The sequence below is a fragment of the Protopterus annectens genome, chromosome 1.part1, assembly GCF_019279795.1.
Source record: "Protopterus annectens isolate FY-2018-M chromosome 1.part1, PAN1.0, whole genome shotgun sequence".
Lineage (NCBI taxonomy): Eukaryota > Metazoa > Chordata > Ceratodontiformes > Protopteridae > Protopterus > Protopterus annectens.
The window spans coordinates 515,994,807-516,016,727 of record NC_056726.1 but is presented as its reverse complement, the minus strand read 5'-3'; the positions used below and the strand labels follow the sequence as shown (position 1 = coordinate 516,016,727).

Genomic DNA, 21,921 nt, shown 5'->3' with positions numbered 1-21,921 from the left:
TCCTATCTTCTCACACCCTCTTCTCAGACAATTTTTGAGAGGGATCAAAAATGTTAAACCACCAAGGAGACCCCCTCTACCTGCATGGGATCTCAAATTTCGTGCTGGAAAAATTGACACTACCTCCTTTTGAACCAGCAGCATCAGAAGACCTACATTTTTATCTTGGAAAACTGATTTCCTTCTGGCAATCACTTCAGCAAGAAGAGTATCCGAGTTACAGGCATTAATGGCAGTGCAGCCTTTTCTTATTTTCCACCAGGATAGAGTGTCACTGAGAACCAATCCTACTTTCATGCCAAAGGTGGTATCCAGGGTATCCTTGAACCAAGCTATTCATTTGCCTACGTTTTTCCCTAACCCACAGACCAAAGGAGAAAAACTTTTGCACACCTTGGATATACACAGACAGCTACGCTACTATCTGGACAGAACTAAAACCAACAGAAAAACTGACCAACTTTTTGTGGCATATGCAACTGGGGTGCAAGGAAGAGCAATTTCCAAACAGACAATCTCAAAATGGATAGGAAATTGCATTCGCTTTTGCTACTCTTTTCATGGAAAGACAGCTCCTGAAAATATCAGGCCTCATTCCACAAGGGCCACAGCCACCACTACAGCTTTCCTACGAGGGGTGGCTACCAAGGACATTTTAGAAGTTGCTACTTGGAGCTCCGTGCATACATTTGCCAAGCATTATAATCTACCTTTATACTCCAGATCCCGAGCAGGGTTTGCAACTGCAGTTCTGCAGGGGATCTTAACTACACCATCCTTCTCTTAGTACCTCCTCCCCCAGTTTGGCTATGGTATTCTACCCATATGTTATGACTGCAGATGCATCCTTGAAGGACATAGTACAGTTTTGTACCTACCATAAATGTAGATGTCCGATAGGTATGCATCTGCAGTCAGGATTACCCACCCTCCTTCCCCTCTGTGGTATTCCTAGGGTGCTTACCCCTCTTTCAGCTAGCTGGGGGAATCTATTATGGTGTATTTGTTTGTTTGTATATATATATATATATATATATATATATGTATGTATATATTTTTTGCTACTGTTTGGAACTTTTCAGCATTTATCCAAATTTAGCCTTCCTAGAGGGCACCTGGCATCTGGGGCAAGAAACACTGAGGAAAATGGCGTCGGCTGATGCCTTTATACCCCAGAAGCTATGACGTCGGGGAAAGTGCGACATCAGCCGAGGCCAGACCCAGACTTTGGAATCCGGCCAACCGAAGGGCTGCCTGAGGCAGGACAACCCATATGTTATGACTGCAGATGCATACCTATCGGACATCTACATTTATGGTAGGTACAAAACTGTACTTTTCCCTTCCTCTGGCCTCATCTACAGAAGGAACCTTGGATTCCGGGACCTTTTCCGAATCTACTGTCACACCTGAAAGGAATGCTTCATCCCAACCTTCACATTTTCAAGCTGACTGCTTGGTTCCTCCAGTTCCGTTGATTGCCAGACAGCCTTATGGTCTCTTCCCTAGTCCGTCATACTTTGATATACTCTCATAAGTCATCTGCTCAAAAACTCTGAGTAAATGCAAGAGGTTTGTAATTTAGGCTCAATAACACAGTGTGGATCCTCTCATATCCCCTATTCACTCTATTTTAGAATTTTTGGCCCAGCTTTTCAATAATGGAGCTGATGCTTCTACTGTTGCAGTACAGTTAGCAGCCAGTTCAATTTTTCACATTGGGATAGACAGCTGTCTCTCATTTCCCACAAATTTTGCAAAGCCTTCTTAAAAGGTACTATGTTGGTAAGGCCTCCCCATAAGGATCCCTCTCCCCTTTGGGACCTTAATTTGGTACTACATCTGATTGTTCAACCACCTTTTGAACCTGCATCTACTTGTGATATTAAGTTCCTATCCTGGAATGTTTTCTTAGTGGCTATCACTTCTATGAGAAGGATATCAGTAATTCAGGAGTGCTCTTCCACGCCTTTGTATTTGTTTTTTCATAAAGACAGAGTCTCTCTCTCTATGTATCAACCCCTCTTTTCTGCCCAAAGTTGTTTCACAAAGATTAATCAGACCATACATTTACCTGATGTTCATTGTGCATACAGCTGCAGTCATAACAGATGGGTTCTCCTGCCGTCAGGCGGGTCCTCGGTCAGCCGAATTCCAAAGTCTAGGTCTGGCGTCGGTTGTCGTCGCTTCTTCCCTGACGTCAGTGCGATGGGTATAAAAGAACCAGCCGACGCCATTTTCTTCAGTCTTTCTTGCCGCACGGTGCCCGAAGCAGAAGCAGTTCGCAAGTGCCGGTCGGCCAGCTCCTGAGATTACGAAAATTTTGCAACCGAAGTCTTCTTGAAAGCTAAGTACCCCGTTGGGGAAACTTTTCTTGCCTCAGACCGATGTCAGACAAAGTTAATAATTGTATTTCATGTGGGAAGCAAATACCGCATAAGGATTTCCATTCCCTCTGTATTCCTTGTTTAGGCCCAGACCACGACGTCTCGGTCTGTCGCTTTTGTGCTACATTCAACAAACGCACTATTAAGCGTCGGGCGGAGTTCGCCCAGCATTATTTTGACAAAAAATTTAACTATTATGTCGTCGGATACTCCGACTCCAGTTTTGTCTAAAAAGCGCAAAGATAAGGACCGACACACGAGGTCCGCGGCCTCTACCGACACCACGCCAAAGCCGACTTCAGCTGGTCCGGTTCTCAGCGAGGCGCCTACGCAGCCCCTGACTACCGACGACACTTCCTTGGTGGTGTCTTCTGTGCCCGAGGTCGCAGGCTCCTCGGCCCACACCCCGACTACAGATACCGAAGCCACTCTTGGCGGTGAATCTCAAAATGTGGACAGGTCTACCTCCTCTCAAGGTGTATTCAGACCTTCTTCTTCTTTTTCCATCAAGGCTTTCACTAAGTCTAAAGCAACCATGCATTCTAAGAGACAAGCTACACAGGGCCCATCCCCAGGCCCCATGCCTAAAAAAACAGATGCTTAAAATGGCTGAGGATTTAATTACTCTTCTCAGGGGTTCTCAACCCCCCCCCCCGGGACAAAAGGCCCAGAGTGGAGGAAGAATCCCCCTCCTCTGACCAGGGCTCCATTATATCAGAGCACTCTGATGAACAGGAACATGCTTACTCCCCTTTTGAAGACTCTGATGCAGAGGAGTCCATTCCTTCTGTATCCCCCCCAGAGGATTACTCATTTGGGGAAACTTTGCATACCTTAAGGGAACACTTCCACTGGGAAGGCCAAGATTATTCAGATTCCAAGAAAAGGCTTAGGGAATTTCTCTTGCTACTTCAGCACAGGCCTCTGGCTATACCTCCTGTCTTGGACATACGAGATGATGTGTACTCGGAGGCCTGCCTTAACCCGGATTCTCTACCTCCAGCCCCAGTCAAGCCTGACAGGTACTACCGGGTTCCTGACTCGCACCAATTTCTGTACAAAAGCCATGCTGCTGACCCAGAAACTATCTCACAGGGCCCCAAGGGAATTAAGGCCTCCACTGCTAAAAATCCATTACCTTCCGAGAGAGATTCCAAATCCTTAGAAAGGTGGGGAAAAAAGGTATATACCTCGGCCACCTTAACCATGAGGGCATTAAACTGCCAGTTTCATATGCTAAAGTACCAACAGTTTCTGTTATCACAATTGAGAAGTAAAATGTCACACCTGAACAACCAGACTTGAAGGAGTTGCAGGATTTGATGCATAGTGCAGAACAAGTGGGTAAACATACCTTACAATGTGGTTTTGATGCTCTAGAGGCCTCATGTAGAGCTGTTGTTACAGGTTCAGTCATACGTAGACATGCCTGGCTCAAGGAACAAACCTTACCAGATCATGTCAAAGCTAAATTACTAGATGCTCCTCTACAAAAGGATGTATTATTTGGTGCTAATGCTGAGGAGGTATTAAGGAAAATGGAGGAAAAGGCTAAATCAATGCAAACAGTGAAAAATTTTCTACAGGTACAGCCCCCATGTTTCAGTAGAAATTGGCCTTCCAAAAATTGTTCCTTTCCAGCCACGGACAGATCCCAAAGAGGTAGATACAGGCACCCGAGGGGCAGAGGGCAATCCCAAGGATTGTTTAGAGGCAGACAATGGCAAGCTCCTACACAAAGAGGTGGTGAGGATAATTCGCAGCCATTCAGAAAGCAAGCCCAATTACTTTCCCCTTTGCATGCCAAGCAAGGCTCAAATGGCAACACCCTTAGGTGGAAAACTGGCATTATTTTAAAAAAATTGGCATATTGTCACAAAAGACAAATGGATCCTGGATATTATAAACAGAGGCTACAGATTCCATTTTCACACTCTTCCAAAAATGAGAGGCATGCCAAACCTGCCAGAGGGGCTAAGAATCTAAAACCCCCAAGGAAACAACCAATACCTGCTTGGGATCTCAATTTCATTCTAGAAAAGCTGACCTTGCCTCCTTTTGAGTCAGCGGCCTCAACAGATTTGCAATATTTGTCCTGGAAAACAGCTTTCCTTCTGGCTATTACCTCAGCTCGTAGGGTATCGGAACTACAAGCTCTCATGGCTGTGCAGCCTTTTATCATCTTCCATCAGGACAGAGTTTCCTTATGAACCAACCCGTCCTTTATGCCAAAAGTGGTATCCAGGGTAGCTTTGAATCAGGCTATACACTTTCCTATCTTTTATCCTAATCCTCAAAACAAAGGGGAGAGATTACTACATTCCTTGGACATCCACAGACAACTGCGTTATTATTTGGACAGAAGAAAGCCTTTCAGAAAATCAGAACAGCTCTTTGTGTCCTATGCTATAGGAGCTCAAGGGAAGCCAATTTCCAAACAGACAATCTCAAAATGGATAGCCCACTGCATACACTTTTGTTATTCTTTTCATGGCAAAACTGTACCTACTGACATCAGATCTCACTCCACAAGGGCCACGGCTACCTCTGCAGCTTTTCTCAGAGGAGTTCCTACCAAAGATATTTTGGAAGCAGCCACTTGGAGTTCTGTGCATACCTTCTCCAAGCACTACCACCTTCCATTATACTCCAAATCCAGAGCGGGCTTTGCCACTGCAGTATTGCAGGGCATTCTGGCTCCTCCTAGTTCCACCTAGTGCCTACCACCCCTTTCTTAGCTTTGGGATTCTACCCATCTGTTATGACTGCAGCTGTTTGCACGGTGAACGTTTGTACCTACCATAAATGTAGATGTTCGAGTGCTGCAGCTGTAGTCCAGGTTTCCCTCCCTCCTTCCCCTCTTGGGACAGGCCGATTGGCTAACACCTCCTCATGCAACCTGATTGGGGTATTCATTCATGATGTATTTGCTTGCACTGTTGTATTTTGATTATATGGCATTGCCTTTTTACACAAATTTATATATTGCCTTCCTTCTGGGGGCACCTGACATCTGGGGCAAGAAAAACTGAAGAAAATGGCGTCGGCTGTTTTTTTTATACCCCTGTCGCACTGACGTCAGGGAAGAAGCGACGACAACCGACGCCGGACCTAGACTTTGGAATTCGGCCGACCGAGGACCCGCCTGACGGCAGGAGAACCCATCTGTTATGACTGCAGCTGTATTAGCACTCAAACATCTACATTTATGGTAGGTACAAAACTGTACTTTTTCTTCCCTAATTTCAGTAATAATGGTGAATATTATCCTGCACTAATTGGATGTTCATAGACAGTTATGTTTCTATTTACATAGAACTAAAGAATTTCAGAAAGCAAGGCAATTATTTATTGCCTTTGCAGGCCCTAGAAAAGGACTACCAGATGTTCTTCTTGTTTCACTGTTGCAGTCATTACATTTGGGTAATCCTGCTGGCAAGTTGCCCTCAGCCAGCCTGAATTCCAAAGTCTTGGGTCTTGCGTCAGTTGCTGTCGCCTCTTCCCTGACGTCAGGTCGTCAGGGGTATAAAAGATGCAGCTTACGCCATTTTCTTCAGACCTTGCCGTTCGGTGCCCGAAGCAGAAGCAGTTTGCAAGTGCCGGTCGGCCGATTCCTGAGATTTTCGTGTTCGAGTTTCAGATCCAAAGTCTTCATTAAAGCTAAGTACCCCGTTGGGGAAACTTTTTTCTTGCTCCAGACCAATGTCAGAAAAAGTTAATAATTGTATTTCTTGTGGAAAGCAAATGCCTCATAAGGACTTTCATTCTTACTGTATTCCTTGCCTAGGCCCTGACCACGATGTTTCAGGTTGTCGGTTTTGTGCTAGATTTAACCAAAGCACTATTAAGCGTCGGTATGACTTTGCATTAAACTATATTTTGGGCACAGATTTAATTATAAAATGTTGTCGGATAGCCATCCGACTACTGAAGTTCACAAAAAACGAAAAGAAAAAGAAAAGGATAGATTGCCGAGGCCCAAAACTGACGACGAAGCTTCTCCTAAGCCAGTCGCCGGTTCCCAGTGAGGCGCTTTCGCAGCCCCTGACACCCGCTATTTTAGAGTCGCAGGCCGCTTCCGACTCACACGTGGAGTTGGCTATGCCGCTGGAAGCTCAAGGTATTGGAGCCTCAGTCACTATTCCCTCAAATGGGTCCGGAGCCGCTGAGCAGGCACCGGCTTCTGAGGTCGTATTCAGACCTAAACAATCATACACTAAACCTAATTCAGCTTCAAAGGCAAAGACTAAAGCCCCTTTAAAGACAAAGAAACAAACTCAAGAGCCACATGGACAGGCCTCCATGCCCAAAAAACAGATACTCAAAATGGCCGAAGACTTGATTACCTTGATCAGGGGTTCCCATCCCCCTCCTGATAAGAGGCCTAGGCAAGAGACAGACTATGAATCTTCTGATCAGGTTTCTATTTCTTCTGATTCTGCCTCTGATCAGGAATATTCACTTCCCCCCATGAGGATTATTCATTCAGTTTCTCCTCCTCAGGACTATTCTTTTGGGGAAACCTTGCACACCATGAGGGAACATTTCCAGTGGGAGAGCCAAGATTTTTCTGAATCTAAAAAGAGGCTCAGGGACTTCCTTTTACTACCTCAGCACAGGCCTCTAGCCCATACCACCTATTAAACATTGCAGATGATGTGTTTTCAGAGTCTAGTCTGACCACTGACTCTTAACCTCCGGCTCCTGCAAAGCCTGACGGATATTACAGGGTTCCTGACTCTCTCAAATTCCTTTTCAAAAATCCTACAGCAGACCCAGAGACTATTTCACAGGGTCCCAAAGGGGTTAAGGTTCTGCTGCAAAAAACCCTACCCCCTCTGACAGAGATTCTAGGGCACTGGATAGATGGGGGAAAAAGGTTTACACATCTGCTACCTTGGCTATAAGGGCCTTAAACTGTCAGTTTCATATGCTCAAATATTAGCAACATGTCATGGCATTGCTTAAACAAAAAATGTTAAATTCTGAATGTGCAGAAAACAAGGAAATGCAGGATTTATTGCATGCAGCTGAACAAGTTGGAAAGCATACTTTGCAATGTGGTTTTGATTCTCTGGAGGCCGCCTGCAGGGCCGCAGTTACGGGTTCTGTAATTAGGAGGCATGCTTGGTTAAAGGAAAAAAATTCTTCCTAATCATGTCAAAGTGAAATTATTAGATGCACCTTTACAGCATGATGCTTTGTTTGGTGTTAAGGCAGAAAAGGTGTTAAAGAAAATGGAGGACAAAGCTAAATCTATGCAAACTGTCAAAGATTAAGTGCAGCCACCTAGGTTTAGTAGACACTGGCCTACAAAGAATTGGTCCTTTCCAGTGTCAGACAGACCCCAAAGGGGCAGATCCAAACGCCCTAGAGGCAGATCCCAGGCGCAGGGTTCATACAGGTCAAAGCAATGGGGTGCTTCTACCTCCAAAAGTGGAGAAGACAAGTCACAACCTTACAGGAAACAGTCCCAATGACTTCCTCCTGCCTGCACCAAGCACTTATCTCCTGGCAGCACCCTTAGGGGGAAAATAGCACTTTTTTCTCAAAATTGGCACATTATAATCCAGGGCAAGTGGGTTCTAAACATAGTGTCACAAGGCTACAAGTTTCACTTCCATACCCTGCTAAAGGCAAATGGTTGGCCAGATCTGCCAAAAAATCAATGGGCAGAGGCAGAAAAACAAATCTCATCCCTCATGGACATGGGGGCTATTCAGCAAGTACCACAGCAAGAGCAGGGATATACCAAAATTCAAAATGTTGATCTTGCAGCAGCTTCTGCCTATGCTGGGCAAAAAGGCTTGGCTCGTGACTCTAGATCTAAAAGAGGCATACCTGCATGTCCCAATCAGGCAATCATGCAGAAGATGCCTCAGATTCAAGGCTGGCTCAATGCATTACCAATTCTCTGCACTACCCTTTGGCTTATCTACTGTGCCCAGCGTCTTTAAAAAGTGCCTGGCACCAGTAATTGCTTTCTGCAGACAGAGGAATAAAAATATATCCTTACTTGGACGACTGCCTAATTCAAGCAGATAACAAGGACATTCTACTACAGCATCTGGCGTTTGTGAAAAGACTTCTAACATGCCTAGGGTACACAGTCAACGAAAAGAAATTAAAACTAGTACCCTCTTAAGAGATAATATTCCTGGGTGCAAGCTTAAGTGCAACTGCCCAGATGGCTTATCTCACGCCAGACAAGCAAAGGCAACTGACTACCTATTTCAAAACATTGGCAACAAAGGACCAGTTATCTGCAAGACAAATTCTGCAGGCTTTGGGCTTCGTGGCATCCTGCATCCTACTAATTTCATATGCAAGACTGCATATGAAGAAACTTCAGTGGTACCTAAAAAGTGTCTGGTCGCAACATTTCCACAGCCTGGAAACTATGATTACTCTCATTCCCTGCCTGCAACAGGAGTTTCGATGGTGGGCGAAGGCTTGTCATCAAAACAAGGGAGAGCTATTCACATTACCCCCAGCCAGGCAGCACATAACAACGGACGCATCAGATTATGCCTGGGGGGCCCACATGGCAGGAAAATGCATTCAGGGCACCTGGTCCACAAACCAAATGCATCTGCATATCAGTCAAAAAGAGATGCTAGCTGTTCAAAATGCCCTGACAGCCTTCAAGGACCTACTTCATCTGGGACAACTACTGGTAAAGACAGACAACACCACGGTCATGTGGTATATAAACAAGCAGGGGGGGCACACATTCATACCCCCTTTGCAGACTAGCCATGGCTTTGTGGGACACAACATTGACTTGCCAAGTTCACCTGCAGGCACAATTCCTTCCAGGAAAGGAAACTACTTAGGCAGACGAACTAAGCAGAAACTTCATGGATCCCCACAAGTGGCAGCTGGATCCTCAAGTCTTCAGCATGATAACAAGGAAATGGGGATGCCCGGACATAGATCTATTTGCCTCTCCTCACAACTACCAACTACAAAGATTCTGCACAAGGACTTACCACAGGCAAGCATGGAAAGTGGACGCCTTATCTTTCAACTGGAAAAATCTATCAGTGTATGCCTTTCCCCCACTGCCTCTCCTCCCCAAGGTACTCCTAAAGGTCAGACAGGAGAAACCAGAAATGATACTGATTGCCCCAGACTGGCCCCGCCAGTACTGGTATCCGATCTTAAGGAACTTGTCGCAATGCCCAGCCTGGACCTTACGTCAAATACCACATCTACTGTCCCAAAAAAACAAACAGATCCTGCACAGCCAACTCAGGACTCTAAACCTGGCAGCATGGCGGATAATGTAGCCATACAAAGCACACCTCTCAGTAAAGCTGTAATGGATGTCATTTGGAAGCCAGAAGGCCTAGTACTAGGAAGTCTTATGTTGGAAAATGGAAGAGATTTTGTGCTTGGAACCAAGCACAAGGAACTGATACAGCTGTACCAACTATTCCTCAGATTTTGCAATACTTAACTGAGATGCTGGACAAAGGCCTATCTTTTTCATCAATTAAAATTCATGCCTCTGCCATTTCGGCTCATTACAATACAGAGCCACCAATCTTTTCTCATCCTTTATTAAGACAGTACCCCAGAGAAGCCAAAAATGTAAGGCCTCCAAGGAGATCGCCAATACCTGCATGGGACCTCAATTATGTCTTGGAAAAACTCACCCTGCCTCCATTTGAGTCAGCTGCTACTGCTGATATAAAGTTTTTATCTTGGAAAACAGCTCTGCTCCTAGCAATAACTTCTGCAAGATGAGTGTCAGAGCTACAGGCACTCATGGCTGTGGAACTTTTTATCATTTTTTATCCAGACAGGGTCTCTCTGGGGACAAACCCAACATTTATGCCTAAGGTGGTGTCCAGTGTGGTCCTTAACCAAACTATTCATTTGCCAACTTTTTATCCAAATCCACAGAACAAGGGAGAGAGAATTCTGCATTCTTTGGGTGTACACAGACAACTTAGATTCTATTTGGACAAAACTAAAGTTTTCAGGAAAACAGAGCAATTACTAGTGGCATATGCTGCAAGATCACAAGGAAACACTATCTCCAAGCAGACTATTTCAAAGTGGATAGGCCACTGCATTCGTTTCTGCTATTCACAACATGGCAAGCCAGTGCCTAAGGGCATTAGGCCACATTCAACCAGAGCTGCAGCCACTTCTGCAGCCTTTCTCAGAGGAGTACCAACTAAAAACATTTTAGAAGCTGCTAGTTGGAGTTCAGTGCACACCTTTACAAAGCATTATCATGTGCTACTTTACTCTAAATCCAGGGCAGGCTTTGCCACTGCAGTTCTGCAGGGCCTCATAGCCGCTCCTAATGCTGTTTAGCTCCAGCCTCCCAACCATAGCTTTGGGACTCTACCCAAATGTAATGACTGCAACAATGAAACACGAAGAACATAGTACAGTTGTGTACACTTACCATAAATGTAGATGTTCAAGTGTATTCTCTGTTGCAGTCCAGGTTACCCACCCACCATCCCCCCTTATTTCTGCTGGAACTTATCTTTCCTTCTCTGATCTATACATCCTGTGTGGTGTATTTGCTTGTAGATGAAGGTAAAGTTTGTATTGGTGCATGTATATGTTATATATATTCATATAGATGTATAAATTTTGGCTACCCCTGACATCTGGGGCAAGAAAGAAAATGGTGTCTGCTGCATCTTTTATACCCCTGACGACCTGACATCAGGGAAGAGGCAACAGCAACCGACGTAGGACCCAAGACTTTAGAATTTAGGCTGGCTGAGGGCAACCTGCCAGTAGGATTACCCAAATGTAATGACTGCAACAGTGAATACACTCGAACATCTACATTTATGGTAAGTGTACATAACTGTACTTTTCTTGTCATCTTCATTCGAGCCTATGTCACATCTTGCAGAATTTTTGGTTTTATTGAAAACCCTCAAACAAAAATACACCCCCAATAGCCCCCTAAAATCTATTAATTTAATTATAACACACAAAACTATGTGCATAGTGAGAACAAGTGTTCTAAACTGATAGCCACACCCACAGGCTCGAGACAAACAAAAAGAAAGGTCATTCATGCTAAGACACGTGATATAGCCTGTGCTTTTAGTAAGTGCTGTCTGGTTTTGTCTTACATTTATAACTCTCCCAGCTAAGAAAACACTTGAACGCTTTCAGTAAACATTTTCTCCAAGCCATTTCTCTTTGTCAGATTGTCTTCTAGTGAAATCTAAACCAAACTGCTAAGGATGCGTTGTTTATCAGAAAAAAGGATTGTAATATTCAATATTCTTTTCCATTTATATGCTTTGTAGAAAACTTGTTAGTGATTAAATCCTAGGGTTAACCCAGTAATTTCTGTATGTTGTTGTTGTGTCTTTCGGCTTTTCCCGCTTCCACAGCGGAACTCCGGTCTGCTAATGATTGGCAGTAGATTTTTACGTGCCGAGTTGCCGGCCCTGACGCACAACCTTCAACGAAGGTATGCCCATTCACGCATGTCTCCACACAGAAGACGCTCTAGCTGAGAATCGAACAGGGCAATGTCTTACTGTGAGGCGACAATGCTACCACAGCACCACCACCGCATGTAAGTATGAGAAAAAGCACACTGCTTTTCTTTTGTCATGCTCTCTTAACCAGATCTTTCCTGCCCCCCCCCCCACACACACACACACACTGTAGTGCCTACATTTCTTAAAACGGAACAAGGAAAACGAGAGAAGGGAGAAAAAGAAAGGCACCTGTTTATATTAATGTCTTCATTACAGTAAAAAAGGAAGTGAAAAAACTTTGCTTCATAGCTTGCTAAGGAAGTCATACAACATTACCATTAAGAAAAAAAAATGTATTTTACTTGCAATTAACTTTCTCCCTCCTCCCCTCTCCAAAGTAGCTGTCCGAAGATTAATGACATAATGTAGGGCATATGCTTTAAAGTCCCTTACAGGTTTAACAAAGTCCACAAAAATCCAATATTTCCAAATCCTCTTGTTGTGCCATGTTTCACAAGTGTAATTATTGCTTTGTAAATCCACATTTGTCTATTTTCAGGTTACTGATTTTATTCTTCGAACATTAGTAACATGAAGCAGGGTATATGCCTTAAAGTCCCCCACAAGTTTTAACAAAGTCCAAGGAAGTCCAGTATCTTCAGATTTTCTTGTTCTGTCATGTTTTGCAAATATAATTATGGCTTTATCTTCCCACAGTTGTCAATTTCCAAGTTACTAGCTACAGTCCTGTTCATCTCCATCTCTCAAATCCTGTCCCTGTTTCATTTCCAACATATTTTTGATTCTTAAAGTCGATTTCTTATGTTTTTTTCCTTCTCTCAGGCAACTGAAACAGTGGAAAGCATTTAATGGATGGAGTCTCTCTGTAGTCCTTATCACCAGGAGAACATAAAGCAGAACCACGTAATGATTCACAGACTACCCTTTGTTGGACAAACGTTTGTATTTCCTTCTTAGCATGTAATTCATCAAAAAATTATTTTGTCCCTCCAGGAAAAAAACACTTTGAAGATGGCTGGGTACAGGAATTTGAATCTCGCAACTCTTCGACATTCCCTAAATAATGGAATATATTTACTCCTCTTCTGCCTGGTGTACATGGAGTAATCATTCTCCACAAGCACTCTACTGTCTGTCTTTTAGCACCTTATCCTTCTGCCACAGTTTTGTCAGAGTCACCTCCTGCCAATAAGACTGCATTTTATTATTAAAAGTCTAGGTTGTTTTCTAGTAACCAGGTTTGAAGCGTAAACACAATATGCCCTTTCAGTTAACAGTTCCTGTTGTGGAATACCAGTCCAGTTGCTTATTTGTGCTTTCATAAAGTTAATACAGTCTGTTCCTTCCAGCTTCTCTAGTACAGCATGAAGTCTCAAGATGTTCATCGTGTTACCCTGCTGCAGTCATCACACTTGGGTTATCCTGTCAGGCGGTCCCGCAGTCGGCCGGAATTCCAAAGTTTTGGTCCGGCGTCGGTTGCTGTCGCTTCTTCCCTGACGTCAGTGTGCCAGGGGTACATATACTGCAACCAACGCCATTTTCTTCAGTCTTTCTTGCCGCGCGGTGCCCGAAGCAGAAGCAGTTCGCAAGTGCCGGTCAGTTAACTCCTGAGATTGTTGAATTCGAATTTCAGACTGAAGTCTTCTATAAAGCTAAGTACCCCGTTGGGGAAACTTTTCTTGCCTCAGACCGATGTCAGAAAAAGTTAACAATTGTATTTCTTGTGGGAAGCAAATACATCATAAGGATTTTCATTCTTATTGCATACCTTGCCTAGGCCCTGATCACGACGTCACTTCTTGTCGTTTTTGTGCTAGGTTTAATAAGCATACTATTAAAAGGCGATTTGATTTCGCACAACACTTTTTTGGTAGAAAATTTAACTATAACATGCCGTCGGAGCTACTGACTACCGGCGTGCACAAAAAACGCAGGGACAAGGACCGACAGCCAAGGCCTAAACCCGATTCCGAGGCCTCGGTTGATCCGGTCTCCGGTTCTCCGGTTATCAGTGAGGCTCCGCTGCAGCCCCTGACTACCGCAGTCCTGGAACCCGAGACCGCTATGGATAATTTGACGGAATGTACTAGGCCGACGCAGCCTTTTACTTCAGTCTCTTCCGATGACATACCTTCTAAGGACGTCGGTGCTTCGGAAATGCCATCGGTTTCTGAGGGCGTTTTCAGACCGACGACTCTCACAGTCAAAACGTTTTCTAAGTCTAAGACTCCTTCTAAAGCTAAAAAGACTACACTTCAGTCTCCTGTTCAAGGCCCTATGCCTAAGAAACAGATGCTCAAAATGGCTGAAGATTTGATTTCTCTTATCAGGGGTTCACAGCCTCCTCCTGACAAAAGGCCTAGACAAGAGGAAGATTCTGCTTCTTCTGAGCAACTGTCTATTTCTTCGGATCCCTCTGAAGACCAAGACTATTCCTACTCCCCTTATGAAGATTCTGATGCTGAGGACTCTATTCCCTCAGCTTCCCCTCCTGAAGACTACTCTTTTGGGGAAACTTTACACACTATGAGGGAACATTTCCATTGGGAAGGTCAGGATTTCTCTGATTCCAAGAAAAGGCTCAGAGAGTTTCTTTTACTCCCCCAACACAGACCTCTAGCCATCCCACTTGTTTTGGATATTGTGGATGATGTCTATTTAGAATCCAGTTTCAACCCAGACTCTCTACTTTCTGCTCCGGCTAAGCCTGACAGATACTACAGAGTACCTGATTCCCACAAATTTCTTTACAAAAGCCCAGTAGCTGACCCAGAGACTATCTCCCAGGGTCCCAAGGGGGCTAAGGCTTCCATGGCTAAAAACCCAGTACCTTCTGAGAGGGACTCAAGAGCACTAGACAGGTGGGGGAAAAAGGTTTACACCTCAGCCACATTAGCTATGAGAGCACTAAATTGTCAATTTCATATGCTCAAGTATCAGCAGTTTCTAATCTCTCAGTTAAAACAAAAGATAACCTCCCTTCCCCAAAAATCTGAATTGAAAGAAGTACAGGATTTGTTGCACGCCACCGAGCAGGTGGGCAAACATACCTTACAATGTGGGTTTGATTCTTTGGAGGCCTCCTGCAGAGCAGCTGTCACTGGATCAGTTATACGTAGGCATGCCTGGTTAAAGGAACAAGGTCTACCTGATCATGTCAAAGCAAAACTACTGGATGCACCTTTACAGCAGGATGTTCTTTTTGGAGTTAAAGCAGAAGAAGTGCTAAAGAAAATGGAAGATAAGGCGAAATCAATGCAGACAGTCAAAGATTTCCTACAGGTACAACCCCCTCGCTTCAGCAGAAACTGGTCAACAAAAAATTGGTCCTTTCCAGCCACTGACAGACCTCAGAGGGGTAAATACAGGTGCCCAAGAGGCAGAGGACAGCCACAAGCCCAGTATAAACCTCGCCAATGGGGCACTCCAACCCAGAAAGGAGGAGAAGACAGGTCTCAACCCACCAGAAGGCAAACTCAATGACTTGCACCTCAACTGGCCAAACAAAGCTCTTTTGTTAGCCCCCTTGGGGGGAAAACTAGCACTTTTTGCAGACAACTGGCACATGATCGCAAAGGACAAATGGGTCCTAGACATAATTTTACAAGGATACAGATTCCACTTTCACACCTTGCCAATGAAAAGAGGAATGCCAAACCTGCCACTAAATCAATGGACAGAGGCACAAAAGCAAGTTACAGCTCTCATGGCCATGAGAGCCATTCAACGAGTACCGATTCAAGAGCAAGGCCAAGGATTTTACTCGAGGCTCTTTCTAGTACCCAGAAAGGACAATACTTGGAGACCAATTCTGGATCTTTTAATTCTAAACACTTACCTACAAGTCCCAAAATTCAAGATGCTAACACTACAGCAGCTACTTCCCATGTTGGGCAAGGAAGCATGGTTGGTAACGTTGGACCTCAAGGAGGCATACCTACACGTCCCTATCAGACAAAGTTGCAGAAGATACCTCCATTTCATTGCAGGTTCAACCCATTACCAATTCTCTGCACTGCCCTTTGGCTTATCTACTGCGCCCAGAGTTTTTACAAAATGCCTGGCACCAGTAATTGCATACTGCAGACAAAGAGGAATTCAAATATATCCATACCTGGACGACTGCCTCATCCAAGCAGAAAGAAAAGACATTCTCTTACATCATCTGGCTTTTGTGAAGCATCTACTAAATTGTCTGGGGTACACAGTAAACGAAAAGAAGTAAAAACTAGTACCCTCACAAAAAATGACATTCCTGGGTGCCAGCTTGGACACAACGGCCCAGAATGCTTATCTTACACCAGACAAGCAACTACAACTGACTCAATATTTCAAGACAATGGCAACAAAGACCCAATTAACTGCAAGAAAAATTCTGCAGGCTTTGGGCTTCATGGCATCTTGCATTCTGATAATACCATTTGCAAAACTGCATATGAGTAAAAAGTGTATGGTCTCAACACAGCCACAGCTTGGACACAGTGATATCTCTCATTCCCTGCCTTCAACAGGAATTTCTGTGGTGGGCACAGGCATGTCACCTCAGCAAGGGTCAGCCTTTCACCTTTCTCCCAACCAGGCAAACTATCACAACAGACACCTCAGACTATGCCTGGGGGGCACACATGGCAGGGCAATGCATTCAAGGCCTATGGACTGCAGAACAAAGAAAACTGCACATAAATCAAAAAGAGATACTAGCTGTACAGAAAGCTCTGACAGCCTTCAAGGATCTTCTACATCCAGGACAACTTGCAATAAAGACGGACAACACCACAGTAGTGTGGTACATAAACAAACAAGGGGGCACACATTCCTACCCTGTTTGCAGGCAAGCAGTAATCTATTGGAACACAGCTCTGGCCTACCAAGTCCAGTTACAAGCTCAGTTCCTGCCAGGACAGAAAAACACATTGGCAGACGACCTAAGCAGAAACATCAAAGATCCCCACGAGTGGAAGCTAGACCCAGAAATATTTACAATGATGACTCAAAAATGGGGCCTACCAAATATAGACCTGTTTGCCAGTCTTCAAAACTACCAACTGACAACATTTTGTACAAGGACATTCCACCATCAAGCTTGGAAATTGTACGCTCTCTCCTTCAGTTGGAAAAACCTGACAGCGTATGCCTTTCCTCCATTACCTCTTCTCACAAAGGTTCTTTTGAAGGTCAAAAAGGAGAAACCTCGACTGATTCTCATAGCCCCAGACTGGCCACGGCAGCACTGGTACCCGATATTGAAGAATATGGCTCACAGCCCACCATGGATATTGCCTCAAATACCTCATTTGCTCATGCAGCAAAACAAACAGATTCTACACAGCCAGCTAAAAATCTTAAACCTGGCTGCATGACGAATCTTTTAAACATCCAACCAGCCCCTCTTTCACAAGCAGTTCTGGATGTTATTCTGGAAGCCAGGAGGCCAAGCACCAGGAAGGCTTACTCGGACAAATGGAAAAGGTTTTCTGCCTGGAACCAAGCTAAAGGCCAAGACACAACTCAGCCTCATATGCCTCACATTCTGCAGTATTTAGCAGAGATGTTGCACAAAGGACTTTCCTTCTGGTCTATTAAAATCCATGCTTCAGCTATTTCAGCTCACTACGACACAAATCCACCTTTATTTTCACATCCTCTTCTAAAGCAGTTCCTCAGAGGGGCAAAAAACATTAGACCACCTAGAAGAGCTCCTACACCAACATGGGACCTCAACTTTGTTCTGGAAAAACTAACGTTACCTCCCTTTGAACCAGCTTTCTCTGCAGACCTTCAGTTCCTATCTTGAAAGACTGCCCTGCTCCTGGCAATAACTTCTGCTAGGAGAGTCTCAGAATTACAGGCACTAATGGCAGTGGAACCTTTCCTCATTTTCCATCAAGACAGAGTTTCTGTATGAACTAATCCTTCCTTCATGCCTAAGGTGGTTTCCAGTGTAGCTTTAAATCAAACCATCCATCTACCCACCTTCTTTCCCAATCCACAGAACAAAGGTGAGAGACTCTTGCATTCCTTGGACATTCACAGGCAGCTTTGTTACTACTTGGACAAAACTAAGGCTTTCAGAAAAACTGACCAGCTCTTTGTATCCTATGCTACAGCTTCTCAAGGGAGGGCTATATCCAAACAAACCATTTCTAAATGGATAGGCCATTGCATACGGTTCCGTTATACCCATCATGAGAAACCAGTTCCTACTACCATTAGATCCCACTCTACCAGGGCAACAGCTACCTCTACAGCCTTTCTCAGAGGGGTCCCTACCAAGGAAATTTTAGAAGCTGCAACTTGGAGTTCAGTACACACCTTCACCAAACACCTTCACCTACCTCTTTATTCTAAGTCCAGGGCAGGCTTCGCCACTGCAGTTCTGCAGGGCCTCATTGCCTCCACTAACCCTCTATGATACCTCCACCCTACCTTAGCTTTGGGACTCAACCCAAGTGTGATGACTGCAGCAGGGTAACACGATGAACATAGTACAGTTTTGTACCTACCATAAATGTAGATGTTCGAGTGTTCACCCTGCTGCAGTTCAGGTTACCCTCCCTCCAACCCCTCTGATCTTTTGGCTAAATCTCTGCTATACCTTACTGATATATTTGCTTATAGCTGAAGGGATTTTGTGTTTGTACAGTGTTCACACCATTTGGTACTAATTTTGATTACCTTTTTGGGGGCACCTGACATCTGGGGCAAGGAAAACTGAAGAAAATGGCGTCGGTTGCAGTATATGTACCCCTGGCGCACTGACGTCAGGGATGAGGCGACAACAACCGACATCGGACCAAGACTTTGGAAATCCGGCCGACTGTGGGACCGCCTGACGACAGGATAACCCAAGTGTGATGACTGCAGCAGGGTGAACACTCGAACATCTACATTTATGGTAGGTACAAAACTGTACTTTTTGGCAGATGATAACAGAGATGCCCGCCCACTGCTACTTTGAGGGTGTGTCCCAAGATGCATGCATTGCTTTTTCCTAGGTTAACTGGCTAGAGTATATCGTCAATCACCATGATCTGAGGGTGAGCAGCCCTGTGAGTGTCCCCAGGGGTTGCACTCAGTGGATTAGTATGACTAACCTTTTACAGTTGCCTACAGGCTGCTCTGAGATGACCTGTGTCTTGTTTTTCAAGCCATGAAAGACCATGTCTTATTGACCGATTTCTTTGTAAAAAATCATGATGACTGGGTGGGTAGATTCACATCTTACATTAGGATTATCATGTATAGTCCTGTTCATTTTGGGAGGTGAGCACATTTAAGTGCATGAAAAAAAAGAGAGAGAAGCTTTTAAGTGTGTTTTCCTAAAGGTATTTGTGGGTAGTCATCTTTATGGTCCTAATGATCAGTTGCTTAATGTTGTTGCTATGTTCATTCTTCTCAGATGTCCTTCAAGGATGCATCTGCAGTCCTTACGTATGGGTTGTCCTGCCTCAGGCAGCCCTTTGGTCGGCCGGATTCCAAAGTCTGGGTCCAGCGTCGGCTGATGTCGCCCTTTCCCCGACGTCAGAGCGCCTGGGGTATAAAAGCGTCAGCCGACGCCATCTTCCTCAGTCTTTCTTGCCGCGTGGTGCCCGAAGCAGAAGCAGTTCGCAAGTGCCGGTCGGCCAGCTCCTGTAACTTCAGCTATCGAAGACTTCAAAAGCTAAGTACCCCGTTGGGGACTCTTTCTTGCCTCAGCCGATGTCAGATCAAGTGCTTAAAGTTAATAATTGCTTAACTTGTGGGAAACAAATACCTCATAAGGGTTTCCATTCTTACTGCCTCCCCTGCCTAGGCCCAGACCACGACGTCTCGGCCTGTACTGCCTGTGCCTCCTTCAACCGACGCACTCTTAGGCGTCGGGTGAAGTTTGCAGAGGAATTTTTTGGGGCTAGTTACTGTTATAATATGCCGTCGGAGACTCCGACTTCTCATTTAACCAAAAAACTGAAGGACAAGGACCGACACGCGGACCGTGGTTTCGGCTGAAATTACGCCTAGGCCTACCGCGAGTGTCTCTGTCTCGGCTGAAACAGAGTCCTTGGTACTTCCGACCATGGAAACCGCTCAACCGACAACCTCGGCCCCGGAGGCCTCTTCTGAGTCGGTTATAGAATTTCCCTCGGAAACCGGTGTTCAGGAAACATCCGACACCATTCCCCTAGACAAAACTACGCCAGCACGTGGAGCAGCCAGACCTCCTGCATCCATGTCCATAAAAGCATTCACTAGGGCTAAAGCTGCTAAACAGTCAAAATCTCTGCCTCCCAAGGCTATTCCTCAGGGATCCTCTACAGGTTCACAGATTTTAAGTTTAGCTGAGGACCTTATTTCCTTAATTAGGGGCTCTCAGCCTCATCCGGACATGGGCTCTCAACCTCCTCTAGACAAAAGGCCCAGGGTTGAGCCCACTGATCTCCAGTCCTCTGATGAGGCCTCAGATGGCTCTGCTCTTTCAGACTACCAGGAGGAGGCCTTTACGGCCTACGAGGATTCTGATGCAGAGGAATCTATTCCCTCTGCCTCCCCTCCTGAAGAGCTGTCCTTTGGGGAGACCCTTCACTCCATGAGAGAGCATTTCCAATGGCAGGGACAGGAATTCTCCGATTCCAGGAAGAGATTAAGGACTTTTTTGCATTTACCTCAGCATAGACCTTTGACTATTCCTCCTGTTTTAAATGTTATTGATGATGTGTATTCTGAGTCTAGCATTACCCCTGACTCCCTTCCTCCGGCTCCTGTCAAACCCGATAGGTACTACAGGGTCCCGGACTCGCATCATTTCCTTTACAAGGCCCACTCTGCTGACCCAGAAACTATTTCCCAGGGCCCTAAAGGGGTTGCAACTGCCACTACTAAAAATCCACTCCCCTCTGAAAGGGAGTCCAGGGATTTAGAGAGATGGGGTAAAAAAGTGTATACTTCTTCCACTCTTTCTATGAGGGCATTAAATTGTCAATTCCATATGATACAGTACCAGGAGTATTTGTTAGATGAATTGCATAAAAAACTGTCTTCACCTGAACCCCTAGATCGCAAGTCACTTCAGGATCTGGTACATAACTCACAACAGGTTAGCAACCATTTCTTGCAGTGTGGTTATGATGCATTGGAAGCTTCATGTAGGTCAGCAATGACAGGTGCAGTCATACGTAGGCATGCTTGGCTAAAGGAACAAACTCTGCCAGATCATGTTAAAGCAAAGCTTCTGGATGCCCCACTGGAAAAGCAAAAGTTATTTGGCTCCACTGCTCAGGAGGTCTTAAAGAAATTTGAGGAAAAGGCTAAATCTGTACAAACAGTCAAAGATTTTCTCCAGGTCCAACCACCAAGATTCAGCAGAAATTGGCCTTCTAAGAATTGGTCCTTTCCGGACACAGAGAGATTTCAAAGAGGCAAGAACAGGCGTGCCAGAGGTAAAGGGCAAGCTAGAGGCTCCTACAGAGGACGTCAATGGCAGCCTCCTAACCAGAGAGGTAGTGCAGGACCTACAACGGCTGCACAAGGGCAAACTCAATGACTTCACCTTGACCCCGCCGACCAGGGCTCAATTGGATGCACCTTTGGGCGGAAAGCTATCTTTATTCTCAAGAAATTGGCACAGTATTACAAGGGACAAATGGACACTGCAAATAATAGACAAAGGATACAGGTTCCATTTTCATACATTACCAAAAAGAAAAGGCATGCCAAACCTGCCACCGAATCAAAGGGCAGAGGCTTTAAAACAAATTGCCAACCTATTGCAAATGAAAGCTATAGAAAAGGTTCCTCTCACAGAACAAGGCCAAGGATTTTATTCCAGACTATTCCTTGTCCCAAGAAAAGAAAAACAATGGAGGCCTATTCTCGACTTGTCCGCACTGAATACTTATCTCATTGTGCCAAAATTCAAAATGCTGACCCTACAGCAACTCCTTCCCATGCTGGGCAAGGGGTCTTGGCTGGTAACTCTAGACCTCAAGGAGGCATACCTGCATGTCCCTATCAGACAAAGTTGCAGAAGACACCTCAGATTTCTTGCAGGTTCAGAGCATTAT

At 44.9% G+C, this 21,921-nt stretch overlaps 1 protein-coding gene across 6 annotated transcripts in view; it reads left to right on the top strand.

Annotated features, from left to right (window-relative positions):
- BCLAF1 (BCL2 associated transcription factor 1) overlaps positions 1 to 21,921 on the top strand; it is a 1,196,126-nt gene that overhangs the window by 301,054 nt on the left and 873,151 nt on the right. The gene's annotated exons all lie outside the window — the stretch shown is intronic.